The 21298-nt window shown below is 44.6% G+C and overlaps 1 long non-coding RNA gene across 2 annotated transcripts in view; it reads left to right on the top strand.

Annotated features, from left to right (window-relative positions):
- Positions 1–21298, top strand: part of LOC149123130 (uncharacterized) — a 155801-nt gene that overhangs the window by 115602 nt on the left and 18901 nt on the right. Inside the window, exon 3 of one of the 2 annotated variants that reach the window (XR_016218215.1) lies at positions 17358–17546. The exons of the other annotated variant lie outside the window; for it this stretch is intronic. This is a non-coding gene — a long non-coding RNA (uncharacterized LOC149123130). The remainder of the gene's footprint in view (positions 1–17357; positions 17547–21298) is intronic. 2 annotated transcript variants of the gene reach the window in all.

Genomic DNA, 21298 nt, shown 5'->3' with positions numbered 1-21298 from the left:
ACTTAATTTGAGAGGCAGAAAGAGAAACAGAATACCATTTCGAATACCTCCCGCACCCCCTCCTTTGTCTCTTGATTACTTTTAAAAATTTTATTATCATACTCTTCATTTTATTTTTATTTTCTTTTTCAAAAATTTTGTTAATGTATACAAGTTTCATGCATTTCATATATACAGATTTAGGAACATGGTGATACTTCCCACCCATGCTCCACCCCTTATTCCTCCTTCCTCTCCTATTCCTGCTCTTAATTTTCACAAAAATGTATTTTCATTTATTTTATACTCATAAGATTAACCCTACACTAAGTAAAGAGTTCAACAAATAGTATGAAGGAAAAAAACCACTGTTTCTCACCAGTAGAGACAAGGGCTGTAAACAGTCATCAAATCTTTTAAGCACTTTTAATGAGTGCTTCCTGTGTGCAGAATATTTAACTGCCATGGGTGTGTTAAGAGAAGATAATGTGCACAATGTATAAGGTGACCCCTTTATCTGATAGTCTGATAGTTCTTTTTTTTTTTTTTTTTTTTTTTTTTTTTTTTTTTTTTTGACAGGCAGAGTGGACAGTGAGAGAGAGAGAGAGAGAGAAAGGTCTTCCTTTTGCCGTTGGTTCACCCTCCAATGGCCGCCACGGCTGGGGCACTGCGGCCGGCGCACCACGCGGATCCAAAGGCAGGAGCTAGGTGTTTCTCCTGGTCTCCCATGGGGTGCAGGGCCCAAGCACTTGGGCCATCCTCCACTGCCTTCCTGGGCCACAGCAGAGAGCTGGCCTGGAAGAGGGGCAACCGGGACAGAATCCGGAGCCCCGACTGGGATTAGAACCCGGTGTGCCGGCGCCGCTAGGTGGAGGATTAACCTATTGAGCCACGGCGCCAGCCAGTTCTCCTTTTTCATATCATTTCCTAATTGGGACAGCCTTGGGAGGGCAATAGACCTGTGTTAACATTTTAATCTAGTTGTGAAATGTTAGCGGATACATCAAGAGGTTTATGCAGAAGCAAGAAAACTTTGTAATCTCTTGGTAAAAACCCATTTCCATTAACTGCTATTAAGAAGCAATGGGTAGGCCAATGACATCTAATCTGGGGGTCAGGGCTATCTTTTGGGAATGAGTCACCTGAAATGGCACCATGGCACCCAAATTAAATAAAGCTGTGATGTTCTGTACGCCCAAGCCTGGCTTCCCATCTTCTTCAGAATCTTCTAGCAGATGGAAGTCAGAGTTGATGAAGAACCAAGTCACATTGAAATAGCACTGGCTGAAAAAAAATTTGAACTGAGAGATCGTCTTCTTCATATGATGGTGAACTCAGCTATCCTAAATGACCAGGGAATGGACTTACCATTATCTTGATTCCAAAATGTATTGATTCACGGAGAAGATTGAGGTTGCAGCAAGATGTACTACAGGGAGTTCTGTTCCGGGTTAGGCACAGCAGAATTTGCTGGGGCATGAGATGAATTGAGAAATATTACAATGTAGAGATTTCCACTGTTATAATATGAGAGAAACCTTCTTTCACTGTTATGAATGGAAATTCTCCTGTGGGCCATATGTATCGATGTTATGAATGAAACAGTAGAAGTGGTAACTCCAGTGATGTTGCCTTTTCTGTTTTATGGGCAGCTGAGCACATCCCCATTGTGTGCTGGTTCCCCTGTCTTGGATGCTGAATCAGCGTTTGATAACAGTCCAACACGGGTGATGTGTCAGACAGCTTTGTGAATTTTACAAGCATTGTCCTATGTAATCTTCTCACAAGGCAGATATGTCATTGCTATCTTCAGTTTCCTGGGGAGAACTGAGACTCAGGTTAAGTCAGACAGTAAGTGGCAGAGGTGATTGTAAACTCAGGTGCTACTGAGTCCCAAGTGATTGCTTTGGTTTGAACACAAAATGAGGGGGCTAGGAGCCCTATGTAGGTGCCAAGATATGTTAACATTTCCATGGAAGCAGACGTCTTATTGACCAGAGGCTCTTGTCGCAAACCAGCTGTTTACTCAGAAGACTGGGAAGTGCATTCCTCAGGGTTCATTTGGTGTCCTGACTGCCTGCTCATTCTTGTCCCTTACTTAGAGTGCTTCGTGGTCTTCCGCCCCAACCTCTAGGGGCACTGTTAGGTGGAGGACTCCTCATTCAGCTCAGCACCAGCCAGTACTACGTTAGCCTGGACTAATCTCTTCCTGAGGTCTCCCCTTGTCCCATGGTTTTGGTGAATGAGCACCTGCTCTGTGATGGGGTCCTGTTACCTGCTCAGGTTATTTCCTTAAACCATCACTGGATTGCCCCACCCTGAGCTCCCCACTGGTGCACTCTGCCAGCTCTCAGGGCACCTGTGTTCTTTCTTTAGCAAATGCTTTCCCAGACTTCTCTGTTTCCTACACGCATCCTTTCACTCCTGTTTCTGCCTTTCTAATGCACTGGTTCCCAAGCGTACCTTTGACTCCCTAGCATCTGCCCCTGAGCCCTGCCAACTTTCAGCCTGGGATCTTTGACTGTTCACTGTCTCTCTGTAGCACCTGCTCCTGCTTCTGGCCATGCTATCCGAACACAGGAGTTACAGCCGACACTTGTGTGATAATAATGTTTCACTCCCACACTATTTCCCTTACCAAGCATAGAATCTCGTGCTTAGTGGGTATGTACTAAATGCTTCCTGAATGGCTGAAATTTACCCTCCCTTATTTGCATAACAATAGGCAGGAGTTTTATACAAATTACCTAATTTTATTTCTCTTTTCATTGAGGTAGAGTTTATATACCTTGAAACACACAGCACCTAAGTGTTCAGTTTGGTGAATTTTGTCACCTGTGTAGCCAACACCATAATTAAGACATAGAAAACTTCTGTCACCCCAGAAATGTTTCTTTGTATTCTCCCTCCCAGTCTCTGAATTCTGCCCAGGAGTAGCTCCAGTTCTGGTTTCCTGAGGCAAGCTGCCTTTTGCCTATTACTGAACTTCATGTAGATGGAACCCTACAGATCTCTCTCTCTCTCTAAAATTTATTTATTTATTTCAGAATCAGAGTTACAGACAGAAAGAGGGAGAGACAGAAGAGAGAGGTCTCCCATCTGTTGGTTCACTCCCCAATGGCTGCAATGGCTGGAGCTGAGCCAATCCGAAGCCAGGAGCCAGGAACTTCTTCCTGGTCTCCCACGTGGGTGCAGGAGTCCAAGCACTTGGGCCATCCTCCACTGCTTTCCCAGACCACAGTAAAGAGCTGGATTCTAAGTGGAGCAGCCAGGTCTTGAACCGGTGCCCATATGAGTTGCCAGCGTTGCAGGCGGAGGCTTTATCCACTACACCGTAGCACCAGCCCCCAGACTCCTCTCTTTTGTGCCTATCTTCTTTCATTAAAGATAATGCTTTTTAAAAACTTTCATTTAGGCTGGTGCCGCAGCTCACTAGGCTAATCCTCCACCTGCGGTGCTGGCACACCAGGTTCTAATCCCGGTTGGGGCGCCGGATTCTGTCCCGGTTGCCCCTCTTCCAGTCTAGCTCTCTGCTGTGGCCCTGGAGTGCAGTGGAGGATGGCCCAAGTGCTTGGGCCCTGCACCCCATGGGAGACCAGGAGAAACACCTGGCTTCTGGCTTCAGATCAGTGCAGTAGGCTGGCCACAGCGCACTGGCTGCAGTGGCCACTGGGGGTGAACCAATGGAAAAGGAAGACCTTTCTCTCTGTCTCTCTCTCTCACTGTCCACTCTGCCTGTCAAGAAAAAAAAAAAAAAACCTTTCATTTAATCTCATTCCTTAAAACAGTATCGCAAGATGTATATTTTTTTTAACTTTTATTTAGTAAATATAAATTTCCAAAGTACAGTTAATGGATTACAATGGTTTCCCCCCCAATAACTTCCCTCCCGCTCGCACCCCTCCCATCTCCCGCTCCCTCTCCCATTCCATTCACATCAAGATTCATTTTCAATTATCTTTGTATACAAAAGATCGATTTAGTATATATTAAGTAAAGATTTCATCAGTTTGCACCCACACAGAAACACAAAGTGTAATATACTGTTTCAGTACTAGTTATAGCATTACTTCACATTGGACAACACATTAACGACAGATCCCACGTGAGAAGTAAGTACACAGTGACTCCTGTTGTTGACTTAACAATTTGACACTCTTGTTTATGGCGTCAGTAATCTCCCTAGGCTCTAGTCATGAGTTGCCAAGGCTATGGGAGCCTTTTGAGTTCGCCAACTTCAATCTTATTTCGACAGGGTCATAGTCAAAGTAGAAGTTCTCTCCTCCCTTCAGAGGAAGGTACTTCCTTCTTTGATGGCTCCGTTCTTTCCACTGGGATCTCACTCACAGAGATCTTCCATTTAGGTCTTCTTTTTTTTTTTTTCCAGAGTGTCTTGGCTTTCCATGCCTAAAATACTCTCATGGGCTGCAAGATGTATATTGTAGTGCCTATTTTGTGGGTGAGACAATGTCCCTGGATGCTGGGTAATTGCTTAAGGCCACAACCAGTAGGTGACCCAGCCAAGACTTGAATCCAGCTCTCCATGGTTCTGAGGCTGGGTTCTGCTGCTTTGAACATGGAGAGCACAAGGGCACAGCACTGGGAAGACACCTCACTGAGCCTTAGATGTGAAAATGCATGTTAAAAAGCCATGAAAGCTTATTTTCTCCCTTTTAGCGCAAGAGATGAAACCCCAGGAGTTTTCTGATGAGTGATTCTTCCGTGAGGTTGTACTCCCTGGTGAGTAGGCCTTGGGGAGCCCAGAAAGATGATTTGGGGTTTGTGTAGAATGTTGGGACTCACGGCTGGGTGTTCTGTGTGCCCTTGAAGTGACGAAGGGCGCTTGGCATGGAAGAGCCATCTCTTCTCTGATGGCATCAGTCCTGTGCCATAGATACTCCACTGACTGCCTGTTTTCTGTTTGGATCTGCATTCTTGTGAGAAGCAAGGGAATTCCAAGATGTGATTCCTGCCATTGAGGAGTTTGTATTTTAGTGCAGAGTGAATGACACAGGAGACAGGTGTATAAAAATGCAACTCATGGGGGCCAGCACTGTGGTGTAGTAGACTAAGGATATGCCTGTACTGCTGGCATCCCATATGGGCACTCGTTCGTGTCCTGACTGCTCCAATTCTGATCCAGCTCTTTGCTAATGGCCTGGGAAAGCAGTAGATGATGGCCCAAGTGCTTGGGTCCCTGCATCCACATGGAAGACCAAAAGAAACTCCTGGCTCTTGGTTTCAGATTAGCTCAGCTCTGGATCTTGTGGCCATTTGGGGAGTGAACCAGCAGATGGAAGACCTTTCTCTCTGTCTCTCCCTCTCTCTGTCTGTAACCCTCTCTCTCTCTCTCAAATAAGTAAATAAAATCTTTAAAAAAAAGAATTGCAACTCATGGAAACATAGATACTTGTATAGCCACCAGTGGCAGGTGTGCATTGAAGGGATCCTTGCTGTGACTGAGTTTGTGTTGTGTGTGTGTATGTGTAAGCACATTTTCCAGGTCAGTAGATGTTGAGTTGGAAGTGATACTAAAATCTTCATAAAGGGAGAAAAGGAGAACCACAATTATCTAAGAGGATTTATTTTCATTTTTTAATTTTCATTTTATTTGAAAGACAGAGATCTTCCATCTCTTGGTTCACTCCTCAGATGGGTGCAACAGCTGAGGTTGAGCCAGACCGAAGCCAGGAGCCAGGAACTCCATCCAGGTCTCCCACAAGCATGTCAGGGAGTGAAGTGCTGCCCCCCAGGGTGCAAATCAGCAGGAAGATGAAACAAGAAGCAGAGGTAGGACTTGAACCCAGGCACACTGATATGGGAAGCAGGCATCCCAAATAGTCTTTACTGTTGCACCAAATGCCCTCTCTAAAAAGGGTTTTGAGTCCAGATTCTAGAGAGAGGCTGCAAAGGTTCAAATCACAGCCCTGCTGCTTACTAGCTGGGTGGTGTGGGGAAGTCACCTGACCTCTCCAAGCCTCAGTTTTCTCATCTGAAAAAAAAAAAAAAAAAGAGGCCCATAGTGACCTCACAGGGTTGTTGTGTGGTCAGAACAGAGGAAGACTGTGGCGCTCTTGGCGCTTGCCTGGCTTGCTATACAGAGTCAGTTAAGTGCTACATCAGCTCCTGGTATCACGCTAAATGCAACACTTTGTGAATCAGATATTGTGGTAGAGCTCTCTCCTGTCTCATTTAGCCCTTTTGCCAACACTGTGCATCCAAGGGTGTCCCCAGCCCCGTCTTACTATTGATCAACTTGAGGGCCAGAGAGAGAAGTGTCACAAGGTAATAAATGGTAAGCTCAGGACTATAAATTTCTAAGCTCAATCTTTTCCTACTTTGATACTTGACCTTCCAGGAGGGCTCTTAAGCTATGCTTTAAAGAGATTGTAAGGTAGGAGATGGTAGAATGGAGTAACTGTGAGGTGGAAGTTGTTATGAATTGGGCCTGCCAGAGGGCAGAGGTGGTGCCAGGCCCTTTGTGTTCATCGTTGCTGGTCCCCACTGGGAGCCTGCAAGGTGGGCATCCTAAATCCTACTTTGTAAGATAGAAAAGGGTGACTCACGGAGGATGGTGACTCTTCCAGTTTTATCCAGCTGTTGAGGGCAGAGCCAGATACATTGTGCAAGGGAAAATGGGCATTGGTTTCGTGGACATCAGAGGTGAAAAATTCCAACAAAGGCCTATTCTGGTATTCAAGGGAAAGTGGTTACCCCTAAACGTGTGATCATTAAGATTATATAAGGAAATGAGACAATATGGCCACTAATTTATACAGCCTTCACATTACTGATGAAAAAAAAAGCTTTATTTATTTATTTGAGAGGTAGAGTTACAGACAGTGAGAGGGAGACAGAGAGAAAAGCCTTCCATCTGCTGGTTCACTCCTCAAATGGCCACAATGGCTGGAAATGTGCTGATCTGAAATCAGGAGCCAGGAGCTTCTTCCAGGTCTCCCACGTGGGGGGACCCAAAGACTTGGGCCATCTTCTACTGCTTTCCCAGGCCATAGTGGAGAGCTGGATCGGAAGAGGAACAGCTAGGACTAGAACCGGTGCCCAGGTGGGATGCAGGCACTGCAGGCAGAGGATTAACCTACTATGCCACAGTGCTGGCTCCCACACTACTGATTTTTTTTAAACAGATTTGTTATAATAGTCAATTGGCATGAATTCCAGTTCTGATACTGGCTATGAAGCCTTGCACGAATTACGTGGCTTCTCAAATTTCCCTTATTGGTTAAAACATGTGGGCCAAAAAATGCCTGTTCCATAGGGTTGTTATGGTCTTTAAATTAAGGTGTGCAACATTTGTGTCATCATGCATCATACCTGCAGGTCCTCCGTGGATGATGGCTATGAGTAGTAGGCAGATCATTCATATCTTAGGAAGCACAGCAGAGAAAGAGGAAGCCGGGAGAGGTTGACGGTTCTCAACTGGAGAATCATCACCTCTGTCATCATGGGGAGACGCTGGGGAGGAAGAATGTTTCAAGAAGGTTCTGATGGACAAGGGTGGGGAAAGAGCATGAGCTTCCTTTTGGATACAGAAGAAGAGGGTTAGAGGCAATGATTGTGGAGGAGAGGCAGGCATTGTGGTGCAGTGGTTAAACTGCCACGTGGGATACCTGTGTCTGCTATTGGAGCATCAGTTTGAGTCCCAGCTACTGTGCCTCTGGTCCAGGTCTCTGTTGATGTGCCTAGGAGGGAGCTCAAGTACTTGACTTCCTGTCACCCATGTGGGAGACCTGGATAGAGTTCCTGGCTCCTGACTTTAGCCTTGTCCAGCCCAGTTGTTGTAGCCATTTGGGGAGTGGGCTAGCAAATGGAAGATTCTCTCTCCCTCTCCCTCCTCCCCCCCTCTCCCCTATTCCCTCCTCCCCTCCCTCTCTCTCACTCTCTTTCTCTCATCTGACTTCCTAATAGATAGTAAATAAATAGATAAATAAAAAGAAGTGATAGCTGAAGAAACTTATTTGCATATATGTAGCAATTAAAACTATGTGAATGGATGGATTATTTGCAGGAATAAGTGTAAAGAGTGTGAGATAAAACATATAAGACTACATTTGGCTAGTGGAAAGTCGTGGAGAACATGTATTTGTGTGTGTGTGTGTGTGTGTGGGCAAGATGGGGGTAATGCCTGTTATCAGTGCTGTGGAGCAGGCCCTGCTGCTTCAGATCAAGGACATCTTCCCCTTTCTAATGGCTTTCAGTAATTGCTACAGAACAAGTGAAGAAAGTGAGATAAATTTTGTATTTAGCATATGTGGAAATATTATGAATAGTTGCAGACTCAATTCGCTTTGATGGCCTTTGACAATCTGATAATTTTTGCAAAGATGTACTTAAAATGCTGTTTCATGCAAAGTTCAGATTTCCCCCCTTGTTTAAAAAATACACGACACCATTAATTTGCAGGCCTGCCTATTAATTTTGCTGAGAGCACCGTTTGTTTCTCTTTCCTTCCACTTTGTTTAAAGTCAGTTGTTGACAACTCTCAAGCGTGTCAAACTCTCATCGCTAATAATTGCTTAAGGACCCCTAACTTCTACAAATGTTGGTTCCAGCTCCAAACCCCATGCTAGCCCTGGAAGAAAAAAAAAACCAAGAGGGGGGAAGAAAGAACTTCTTCTGATGAATTTTTGATTTTCCTTCTTAACAAAGAAATGTGTGAGATTCAAAGCAATAGCTTAAAGTGATATTATAAAATAGAATGCGGAGTGCCCTGTTCTGAATGACTCTTTGCTTTTAATGTGGGGCTGAAAAATTGTCAGTGCCTTTTTTGATTAGATGGTTTTTTTTTTTTTTTTGTTCTTGATCTGAGAATTGAGGAGAAAAACATGCTACTTGCATTTGAATATGGCATGAGCAGAGATGTAATGTAGTGGAGATAAAGTAATAGCAGCAATGCCTTAAGGCGGCACCTGTATCTTCGGGTCAATGCCATCCCTCTTTAGATCGCTGCTGTGCCACTGTTTCTGCAGTGCCTTTATTAGGCCTAATTAGGCGGGCTGTCACTTTTATTGGTGATGGGTAAGGAAGATAAGTAGATAGCTTGTGTCATCTAGTTCTATCCGGACGTGTCTAAAAAGTCTAAAGTGATTGCTGTAGGCCACAAATGTAGAATCACAAGAGGGTGAGGGAGCTGGGGAAAAAAAAAAAAAAACAACAACAAAACACTCGCAACTGTAATAATAATAATAATACTAAAAACCCTGTAGAAATGTCTTACCTTTGGCACTGCTGTGTGTAATTTCAAGCCCACAGAGAAGAGTGCATGAGGCATCCTTGACGCCCTTTTGTTTCTGGGGAGAAAGTTGTCTGATGCATTTGGAGATAGCGGGAGGGGATCTGTTCCACCTTTAGGAGCCGAACAGTAGGTTCCCAAGAAAACGTTGGACCAAGTGGAAACAAGAACTCAATGGTTTGTGTTGCTGAGCAGTGAAGAGTCACAGTGATTTAAAGGAGAATCCCACGGTTGTGATTTTAAAAAGTTGTCGGTCATGATTTTGTAATAGTGGCAGAGCGGAAATTTCTGAAAGTTTTAATTACCGGATTCTAGAAGGAAACAATTTTTTTTAAAAGCTGTAAAATCAATGCCATTAAAGAAATTTGGCCCAGTGCTAATTGGTGATGTTGCCTTCGGTCATGGTTGATTACCAGAGGCTGTTGGAAAATGGCTTTTTCTCTTCTCTAAAGGACTCCTCCCCTAAGCAGGTATTTCTTGTAACTGACTGGCCTACCCAGTTCTTTGCAATACTAGCTCAATGTTCTCTCACCCGTCTCCTTGGTGTGTCCACTCTTCATTGTACGCTGCCGATTCTGGTGATGGGATAGAATCCATTTGCTCAGTCTTGTCTTCTTAGTAAAACCATAAATGATTCACAAAAGTTACATTTTATACTTCTTTTCTGCCCATGTCATGCCTAGAACCATGCTGCATGTTCACCAAGAGCTTGAGAAACCATAGTTTCATTAGTTTCTTCATAGCTGTGACATTGGGTTTTTCAGTGCTAAGTTACAACTTTCATTTACTGTTAGGCAGAAAAATCATGACCCCATTCAGTGATTTTTTAAAAATAATTATGGAGCACTTCTCAATGATCCTGACACAATATTGAGATGTTTGGGCCAACCCAGGTCAAATCTGTACTCATGACTTTGGTGTTTATTATACACATTATCAAATGTATAAATAGATCAGTTGAAATTGAGTCCCGAGAAGTCTGTCGTTTTCACCTTCTTTCTCAGGAAGACAGATTATGTTATAATGAGGAAATTGCTGTGGGGAGGCAAGATCATGCTGCTGTTGCTTGTCTGTGTGTTAGCAAATTTCATCCCTTTGTCATATTGCTTTAATTCATCTATGTAATAAGTGCAAATGGTAGCATTTACTATGTGCCAGACCCTTTGTTAAATGCTTTACATACATATTATTTCATTTGGTTGATTAAAATCTTCTGAATTATGATAATTAATATACCCAATTTATGAATAAGAAAAGTGAAGCTGAAAGCAATTGATAAACTTTCCTAGGTCCACATAGTTAAGAGCTAGAATTCCACCTCTTGTTTGTTTGACTCTAAAACATGCATCTTTTTAAATTGTTCAGTTTATTTTGTTTAAGGAATACAACTTCATGCATTTAATCTATATAAATTTGGGGAATGAAAATGGTTCTCTCTGCCAACTCCTTCCTACTTATACTCCCGAAGCATACATCATTAACCACTATGAGACCAGTCTCTTCTTTCTGCCTTGCTCAAGAGAATGGTTTGCTTCTTCTAGAAAAATAATTCATCAACTCAGAGACTCATGGAATTTTAGGTTAGAAGAAAGTTTTATCACTGATTCTGTAGAGTTGATTGCATTGCCTTAAAGTATGATAGTTGGGCTTAGGGACAATTTTCATTTTGATCTCTGACTTTGAACATTAAGCACCAGTGAAAATAATTTGGCTTCTTTTTTTGTCTGAAATAAACTGTGAAGAAATCAGATTATGGAAACATGTGTCATTTGATGCAGAAATACTGTCCCTCAGTAGAGGAACAAAACTCCTGTCTAACAAAAATAGGACTTGCCTGCATGCACTTAGTTTATTGTATAAATAGAAATGCTCAAGCATTTATGGCATGCTTGCTACAAGCCAGGCACTTCCATTTGTTACTTAATCCTTTCAACAGCTCTGAAATTGGAGTCTTATTATCTCTTCTTGTTTAAATGAAGAACAGGAGTTCTCAAATCCAGTCCCATTGTTTCTACTCCCTTTTACCACTTTTCAGCAAAAGGGCTTTGAATGAGGCTCCAGTGAAATGTTACATGGCATGAATGTCCAGGGGAGCTGTGGTGGGGGGCGGTGCACTTGGCAGTGGCAGGGGCGCAGCAGCACTGCAGTCATCGGGTGAGTAGAACCTCCTGTTGGGAAGCAGTGATGTGAAGAGCGAGGGCAGGAGGGACTTAGGCATGTTTTGGTCTCCTCACCATCTCACTGGTGTTCATTTTGTTTTGGTGCAAAGTGAGTCCAGTGATACTGTTTTTGGGAGCCATGTGCAATTTACAAACAAATCTTGTCTTCTTCTCCTGTCCATTTCTGGTGACTCATTATCTTCTGGGGGCAGAATTGGCAAAAAAAAAAAAAAAAAAAAAAAAAAAAAAAAAAACTCTTAGATTCTCTCCTTTTCTGATGTTGTGGCAGACATCGGCAACTTGTCACAGAATCTGGCTTTCTAAGGGCAGACTGAAAATCAGACTTTGAGCACAGTGCTCAGGTAGTTACTACCAATGCATCTGAGCTGGCATACAGGTAGGCCTGTTGGCCTAGTCTAAGGTATTGAGGTTACCATTAATTCTCCTGTGTCCTGGCTGTCTGGGGGACTTAGGCAAGCACGTTTCTTTGGGTCTCAACCAACATCTGTAAAGACAAGATACAACTGCCCTAAACCATGAGCTGTGGCAAACTGATAGAAGTATAAAGTGAGATTTATCTACAGTCAAACCAGGAGGCCTCATTTTCCAATGTAAGGAGGTTTTCCCTCTGAAACTGGCTGTGATTTCATCGACTTCATAGTTCATTAGTCCTTCCACCACAGTGGGAGCGTCACTGCTGGCACTCTTGACTTTACTCCCTATGTGCGACCAGTCCCCAGGTGTGGGGAGCAATCCGGACTGGACTGAGTTACTGGAATTAAGACTTATTCTATGCATCTGCTCTCCCACAATATGGCGCTGGGAGAGAAGTAAACAGCTTCCGCACAGCTGCCTCCAGTTCAACTAATAAACTGTAGGACTTGCTCCTGATTGGAGGAGAGCAGCGTGCTCGGCGTGTGGGCAGCCGAGTTAGGATTGGCGGAGGAGGACTATAAAGGAGGAGAGAGACGGCATGCACGAGGAACATCTATGGGGAACATCTAAGGGGAACACCTGTGCAGCCCCCGAAGAGAGCCGGCCGGCGGTGTGCCGCTCCCCTGCGGAAGTGGGGAATGTGGCCAGGGGGAACTGCCCTTCCACGGAGGTGGAAGGGATAGTAGCCAACCCGGGAAGAACCAGCAGCAAACCCGGGGAGGGCCGAGCAGACGAAAGAACAGCGCAGGGTCCTGTGTCGTTCCTCCACGAAGACGGGGAGCGACATAATGGTGCCGTGACTCGGATAGGAAACTTAGGACGGATATGAAACTTAGGAGGGAAGAAACGGGAAGAACTGGGAAATTACTGGAGAGAGAGACTAGCAAACAGCCTAGGGAAAAGCCGGACGAAAAAGGTGCCGGAAGAAGCTATTGAAAGCCTAGGCATAGATTCGGATACGGACTACGGGGGAAGCTGGGAGAAATCTCTAAGGTCGAAAGCAAAAGTGAACGCTAGAACAAACAGACTCGGACGCGGACTGTGGGGAGAGGCCAGGAGAAATGAGGGAGGAATATCGTTGGAGGAAAGTTTGGGGAAACATACCGGGTAGAGAAAAATGTTAGGGAAATTGAAGCCTTGGGGGGCAGGCCAAGGCGGACACGAAAGCCACTTTGGGGTTCTCAAGTTAGCCCGGGAATAGGGGGCGAAAAGTTGAAACCAGAAGCTGAAACGTAAGCCAGATTGGGATCCGTCTGATTAGCCCGGGGAGCAAAGGACGGAAAGCCAAACCGTGGGGCGGAGACGTATGCTGGGTTGAATTCGCCAGGCTAGCCCGGGGAACTTAGATTGAATGCTAGTGGCGGACACGTAAGCTACGCTGTGTTACTCGCGGAAGCCGCCGCGTGCAGAGAGAGCACGGGGCGTGAATAGATAGGGAACGGGGCTGGCGCGAGGCCGTGGTGCAGACGCGGAGCGCGCGAAGCCAAGCCGCGCAAAGCCGGGAAGCTGCGCAGATGAAAGAGGCGCCGGGAAGCCGCCGAGAAGTAGCCTCGGGGCGGGCAGCGGGAAGCTGCGGGGATAAGAGAAACAGAAGTTTGGAAGTGGAGTGAGAGAAATGGGAATGTTGGCAGACAGAAGTAAAATGGGAGAAATAGGAATGCCCGGAGATAGAGAAATAGAGAAATAGAAAGGCCTCCCCTCAACATGGCAATGTAAGAGCTTGGATTCAGTCTGCCTGATTAAGTGAGGCGATGAGCACGATGAGCACCTGCGGCGGCTAGCAGCTTATGCGCCGCAGGTCACTGAAGACAGGCACGAATTAACATCAGTAAGGCCTCCCCACAAAAAGGCAATGAGAAGGCTTGGATTCGGTTTGCCTGATAGGGCTTGTAAGCCCCTGCAGGCAGAGCAGAGCATGCGCTGCAGGGCACCGAACACAGGCACGCATCAGCGCCTAAAAACCTCCTCACAACATGGCGAAGAGAGGACCCGGATTCGGTTTGCCTGATTGATAGGACTTGTAAGAGCCTGTGGCAACTCTAGCAAGTAGAGCAGAGTGTGTGCCGCGGGACACCGAAGACAGGCGCGTATCAACGCCAAAAAATAAAAAGAAAGGGGGATCTGTGGGGAGCAATCCGGACTGGACTGAGTTACTGGAATTAAGACTTATTCTATGCATCTGCTCTCCCACAATATGGCGCTGGGAGAGAAGTAAACAGCTTCCGCACAGCTGCCTCCAGTTCAACTAATAAACTGTAGGACTTGCTCCTGATTGGAGGAGAGCAGCGTACTCGGCGTGTGGGCAGCCGAGTTAGGATTGGCGGAGGAGGACTATAAAGGAGGAGAGAGACGGCATGCACGAGGAACATCTATGGGGAACATCTAAGGGGAACACCTGTGCAGCCCCCGAAGAGAGCCGGCCGGCGGTGTGCCGCTCCCCTGCGGAAGTGGGGAATGTGGCCAGGGGGAACTGCCCTTCCACGGAGGTGGAAGGGATAGTAGCCAACCCGGGAAGAACCAGCAGCAAACCCGGGGAGGGCCGAGCAGACGAAAGAACAGCGCAGGGTCCTGTGTCGTTCCTCCACGAAGACGGGGAGCGACACCCAGGTCCTGGGGGTTTTGCCTCCTCTGTACCTCTTGAATCTCCCTTTCTCCCCAGGTGCACTGCTAAGGATGCCACACCTGGCCCCTTTACCACGAGTGCCCCTGTTTTGTGTGTTCCTGGCTACTCCATGACCTCTTCAGATAGACCAGGTCCCTCGTCTGCTTTCACGTGCCATGCTCTCTGTGACCTCGTATGGCACTTGTGACCTCTGCCTCCTCCGTATCCTCTGTGCTTTGCTTGTCACTCTTGCAGTGTCCCAGGCTGTTCCCCATATAGTACCCGCTTGCAAGTGGCGCTCACTGCCCTTGTCCGTGGGAAACTCATGTTCCCCCTCTTGTGGTCCACTTCAGTGTTGCTTGCCAGGGTCTCAGAGGGGTTGTGACAGAAAGAGACATTTATTTACTTATTTATTTATTTATTGACAGGCAGAGTGGACAGTGAGAGAGAGAGACAGAGAGAAAGGTCTTCCTTTTGCCATTGGTTCACCCTCCAATGGCCGCCGTGGCCGGCGCGCTGCGGCTGGCGCACTGCGCTGCTCCGATGGCAGGAGCCAGGTGCTTCTCCTGGTCTCCGTTTGGGTGCAGGGCCCAAGTACTCAGGCCATCCCCACTGCACTCCCTGGCCACAGCAGAGAGCTGGCCTGGAAGAGGGGCAACCAGGACAGAATCCGGCGCCCCAACCAGGACTAGAACCCGGTGTGCCGGCGCCGCAAGGCGGAGGATTAGCCTATTGAGACGCGGTGGCGGCCAGAAAGAGACATTTCTGCCTAATGTGTCTGTAAGTCTTGTAGTGCCATTCCCTGCCATGAGGCGACAAAAGGGCTCCAGGCTGGAGGCAGGTGGCAGGAGGCCACCATACTGACAGGCAAGCGGTGCAGTCTCCCCAAGTGAAGATGACCAAAGCTCAGGGGAGTCCAAAGTGCCTGCGAAGGAGAAGGAAGCTGACCACATGGCATGGTGCTGGTGATGTCGATTTAAATACTTGCAGAGTTCCTGTCTGCCTTATTCAACTAGGAACACCATCCCTGTGCACACCCGAGACTGGAAGCAAGGCAGGATTTCCACGTGCTGGGGCTCCCCAAACACCTCCGCAGAGGCTGGGGAAACTTACTTTCTTCTCTCTCTTCCTCCTCTCTTTTCCCAATGCTTCTGTATCCTCTTTTCCTTCCTTATGGTTAGTAATAATTATAAGGACATTCTTCGGGCCGGCGCCGTTGCTCACTTGGTTAATCCTCCGCCTGCGGCACTGGCATCCCATATGGGCGCCGGTTCTTGTCCGGTTGCTCCTGTTCCACGCCAGCTCTCTGCTGTGGCCCAGGAGGGCAGTGGAGGATGACCCAAGTGCTTGGGCCCTGCACCCGCGTGGGAGACCAGGAGGAAGCACTTGGCTCCTGGCTTCGGATCAGTGTAGCTCCAGCCGTAGTGGCCATTTTGGGGATGAACCAACAGAAGGAAGACCTTTCTGTCTGTCTGTCTCTCTCACTGTCTAACTCTATTTGTCAAATAAAAAAAGAGAAGAAGGACATTCTTCTAATTTTCGAGGCCCTTTCTCATATGTTACATCATCTCGTTTTCACAACAGCCCTCCGACCTTGCAGTGCTATGGTATCTCAGTTTTGGAGATGAGCCAATTGAAGCCCAAGGAAGTGCAATTATTTCATTCATGGTTATGGACAGTAACTGGTAGTTTATGGATTTGGGATTTCAACCCAAGGGTCTTCAACTCTAAATCTTAGGATTTTATTATTTGTTTCTATAGTTTTGTGTCACTGATATTTAATTTGGAGCTGTTTGAATTCATAGCATCTTCCTTAGTATTAAAAGATTTTGTTTAATAAACTCTGTTAAAGCAACTTGTTTTGCTTGGTTAGATTAAAAAAAAAGTCTTTCTAAATATGCCTGTTATAATATCCTGCCTCATAACTTTAATATCATCATATTTCCCCCCTTTGTTTTATGTAAATAACCTCAGGCAAGGGTTTGTCATATATCATCGGGTCCAAGTACAGGGGCCTGCTGCAAAATAATGGCTGATCAGTGAATGAGCTATTGATCGTGAAAAGCATTTGTGAATGCTTTCTATTATTGCTTTGTTTTACTTTTAACATATGTTAACTTATTCCGTTTCAGTTTGTCACCACAAAAGCCCTATGAGGCATGCGTAACTATTACAATTCCTATTTGACAACTTGGAAAAAAATGGATGCTAATATTAAATAACTTGCAAAAGTTTGTCTGACAACCAATAATAGGTGGAACCAAGGAATTCTAGCCCAGATCTGAGCCCAGACATCTAACCCTGTGGCTCACCTGCTGGTCTGGCCAATGAGTAATGTTTGAGCCAAGGTATGTGATAGGAGGAAGGCGCTTTAGCATCTGAAGGCCCGAGTCTCAACCCAGCCCTGCACCAGCCAGGAAGCTTTGAGTGGTCTTAGCTTCCTCTTCTGTGAAACCAGTGATAATATTCATTCCTGGTTGGTTATAAAGATCAAACTCTATGATGACTAGGAGCCTTTGTAATTCTAAAGAATTCTCTAGGTTTTTGATTAATGATGCTCATACTGTGATTGTCACCTTGCTGACAACAGCCCCTGCTCAGGAGCCAGGGCCTCCTGTGTGTCCTCTGCAGTGCTGGCTACATGAGGGCGTCCCCAGCCCTGTGTTGAGCCTAGTGGGGAGCCAGCGCCCCTGGACTCACCACTTAGCTGCGGACGGATGTTTGTAATTATTCCATAGCCTTGGGGCCAACACACTTCATCTTTATCTTCTCAAAGGAAAAAAAAAGAAAAAGGTCTCTTTTGACCTTTTGATGAACTAATCTGAATTCTTGACATATTTTGCCTTTTGCCATAAAAGTAGCTAATCCACAGCCTTTGCTCTAATTCCTCAACCCCATTTTGTATTTTCTTTTCTTTTTATTTTTCTGACAGGCAACACGGAGCAGACATGAGAAGCTCATACGGCAATCTGAGAGTCAATTCTTTTATGAACTACTTCTTCTGTGTCCTCCTGAGAAGTAGGCTTTTCCTGGCTTCTTATGTGGTGTGGAGATTAAGCCTTTGAGCTCTGGGGTCAGATTTGCTTGGGTTCAAATCCCAACTCTACAACTCACCTATTGTGTAAGTGTGGTAACCTACTTAGTTCCTCATAAGCCTCAATTTCCACATCCATAAAAGGGGATAACAATAATGTCTGTTTTGTGGGGTTTTTGTGATTTCTAAATGAGTTCATACAAGCAGAGTTTTCAGTGCCATGTCTGGCACATCATAAACATTTATTTAAAAGATATTATCTGTCTTCTAAATTCTGCTATGTGGATAGATCTAAGCTGCTGGTCATGATATAGAATTACCAGGAGCAGTGAACTTTCAGTAGGCTAATGTTTATACGATGCCAAAACTTCTGGCTGTGAGCTGTTTGCTTTCAGAGAAAAATTTAAGCATTTGGAAGTATTGAAAAAGGTTATATAATGTAATAAGTTGTCTGCCTTTGACAATAGCTAGCATGTAGGATCAGTTCTGCAGCATTGGTTAGCATATGAATGTCACATCCAGGTTCTTTATTTTAAAAAAATTATTTGGAAGAGGAAGGGGAGAGAGAAAGATAGACACAGGCAGATAAATAGATGGATGGGTGGATAGAGAGATGGATGGATAAATAGATAGATATGTATCTCATCTGCTGGTTCACAGCTGAAATGCCCACAACAGCCAGGGCTGAGCCAGGCTGAAGCTGTGAGTCAGGAACTCAATCTGGGTCTCTCATGCGAGACTGGAAACCAACTGCTTGATTGAGCCATCATCTGGTGCCTCCCAGAGTATCCTTATGCAGGAAGCTGGAATGGAGACCCTCGCTATAACTCAATCAAAGCCAGACACTCCAATATGCTTCCAGGAAGCATCTTGATAACTAGGCCAAATGCCCACCCCACATCCAGGTTCTTAACCCACCTCTTGGGCATGTTGTGATCATCTTTGAGATGTGTCACAAAGAACTTACCAGTATTAATAAGCTGCACAGAGTTGTGGAGATTTTAAATAACTGCATTGCTTTTACAAATTACAGCAGATATGAGGCTGTCTAGATGGTAATAACTCTCTAACTCTCTTGTGGTCTGGAGGCTTCTTGAGTAGGTAAGGTAGATTGAGTCGAACTACTGGAGACCTGCAAGTACTCTTGTGTGTGTGTGTGTGTGTGTGTGTGTGTGTTTTACTTTTTAAAAAGCTTTATTGAAGTACAAATTTATACACAGTGAATATGTGTATTTAAGATGTGATTTGGACATACGCACACACCTGTGGCACCATGACCGCAGTCGAGGTACTAAATGCATCATCCATCACCTACAGAGATGTCTCTGCATTCTTCTGAGTTCTTTTCTTACTGATATACTTCATATGAGTCTGAGATATGTCCTCTCATGTTTTAGAGTGCACAGTACCACCTGTTGTACCATGTCATACAGCAGATTTCTGGAATCTACTCATTTGTGTGACTGGAACTTTATATCCACTGAGCATCAATTCTCCATTTCCTCCTCTCCCCATATCCTGAAAAACTGCTTTTCTGTTCCTTGCTTCCATGAGTTTGACTAGTTCATATTGCTCAAGTAAGTGAAATCCTGCAGTATTTGTCCATCTCTGTCTGGCTTATTTCATTTAGCATAATGTTTTCTAAGGTCATCCAGGTTGTTACAATGGCAGGATTTTTTCTTTTTAAGGCTGCATAATGTTCCATTGCATGGATATGCCACATTTGATTTATCCATCCATGTGTTGATAGACTTGGGTTGTTTGCACTTTATGTACTTTACACCAAAATCAGCTTAAACTGGATGAAAGATTTAAATGTAAAACCTGACATGGTAAAATTCCTCGAAGAAAATATAGAAGAAAAGATGCTTAACATTGGTCTTGGCAATGATTTTGTTTGGATTTGATGCCAAAACACAGATAATGAAACCAAAAATAAACAAGTGGGACTACATCAAACTAAACAGCTTCTGTATAGTAACAATAATCAAAAGAATGAAAAGCCTACAGATTAGAAGAAAGTATTCGCAGCTATCTATCTGATAAAAGGCTAATATATAATGTATAAAGCACATTATGTATATTTAATATGTATTACTTCATATGAATAAAAATCTTCTACAACTCAATAACAATAATAACAAAACCCTGATTTTAAAAATGAGCAAGTTCTTGAATAGACATTTCTCTAAAGAAGACCTATACGTATGTATCAGGTATGTGAAAAAGGGCTCAGTATACCTAAAGTTTGGGCAGTACAGATTAGAACCACAGTGAGATGTTACCTTGTACCTGCTGGGAAAGTTATCATCAAAAAACAAAAGGTAACAAATGATGGCCAGGATGTGGAGAAATTGGAACCCTTATGCACTACTGATGAAGTATGAATTAGTACATCTTTGAGGAAACAATGTGGAGGTCCCTCAAAAAATTAGAAAATGGATCTACTATGTGATCCAACCAGTGTACTTCTGGGAATTTAAGAAAAGAGTTGAGATCAGTCTCTGAAGGTAATATGCACCTCCTGTGTTTAATCCGACATTCTTCATAGTAGCCAAGAAGGGCAAGTGTGATGAACATTTGGGAAGCCTGAGAAATTTTGTGATACTTAACTTCCCCACCAAATGTTTTAGAATCTAGAATTCTGGGTGTGTATATGGGATCAAATTCTGTATGTTATTTTTAATTATCACTCACCATAAGTTTGTAAGTACAGACAAATTTGGGATTTGGTAAGTTAGAATAATCTTCTCCATAATGTGGAAATATTTTCTACAGCAGTAGACTTAAAAAGAAATTACTTCTTTATTTTCATGTTACTTGAAAAGCAGACAGAGACACACAGACACACAGACAGATAGAGATCTTCCATCTGATGGTTCACTCCCCCAAATGCTGCAATAACCTGTACTGGGCCAGCACAAAGCCAGGACCCAGGAAATAATCCAAGTCTCTCATGTGGGTGATAGGGACTCAAGTGCTTGAGCCAACACCTGCTGCCTCATAGTTGTGTGTATTAGCAGGAGGTGTGTCAAAATCAGAGGATCCAGGACTCAAAGCAGGTGCTCCAATATAGGATGTAGGTGTCCCAAATGCAGTTTTAACTGCTGCACCAACATCTGCCCAACAACAGTGACTTTTAAGCTCTCTCCCTTGGACTTCTACAGGGTTGTCTGAGGAATCTTGTAGGTTAAAACAAGATGAATAAATGGAGTTTTAGGTTTTCTGTCTTCTACTTCAACCAGAGCAATATAATTTCTACTTATGTTCTTATGTTATGTTCTGGGATTTCACATAAGATTTTGAGAAGAGTATGACAATTTGTTTCTCAGGATACTACTAATAGAATCCATGACAGGCAGTTGGTCAGCCTGTTTGAATGTCTCTATGTTGTGCATTACCCTACTCATTATGTGTTATATAATTCTGTTAGAAAGTTCTCATGAGGTTCTTGAATCTGCCTCAGTGTGCTTTTCATCTATGGCTCTAGTTTTGTCTCCTGACACAACCTAGAGCAGGTTTACTGCATTTGCTACTTGACTGCTTACAACCATCAACACTTTTAGAATTAAGGCTCCAGGGCAAGTATTTGGCCTAGAATTTAGCATATTGCTTAGGATGCCCACATCCCACATTGAGGGGCCTGGGTCTGTGTCTCAGTTCCAGCTCGTGAGTCTAGTTTACTGCTAATGTATACACTGGGAGGCAGAAGTAATGGCTCAAGTATCTGAGTTCTTAGAACTCATATGAGAGACCTGGATTATCTTCCTGCCCTTGGCTTCAATACCCTGGCCTTTGTGAGCCACTGGGGAGTGAACCAACAGATGGAAGCTCACTTT

The sequence above is a fragment of the Oryctolagus cuniculus genome, chromosome 12 (assembly GCF_051225735.1).
Source record: "Oryctolagus cuniculus isolate XC-2025 breed Fujian yellow rabbit chromosome 12, ASM5122573v1, whole genome shotgun sequence".
NCBI classification, from domain to species: Eukaryota; Metazoa; Chordata; class Mammalia; order Lagomorpha; family Leporidae; genus Oryctolagus; species Oryctolagus cuniculus.
Note: the sequence above shows the minus strand (reverse complement) of the source record. Positions and strands in the feature narration are given on the sequence as shown.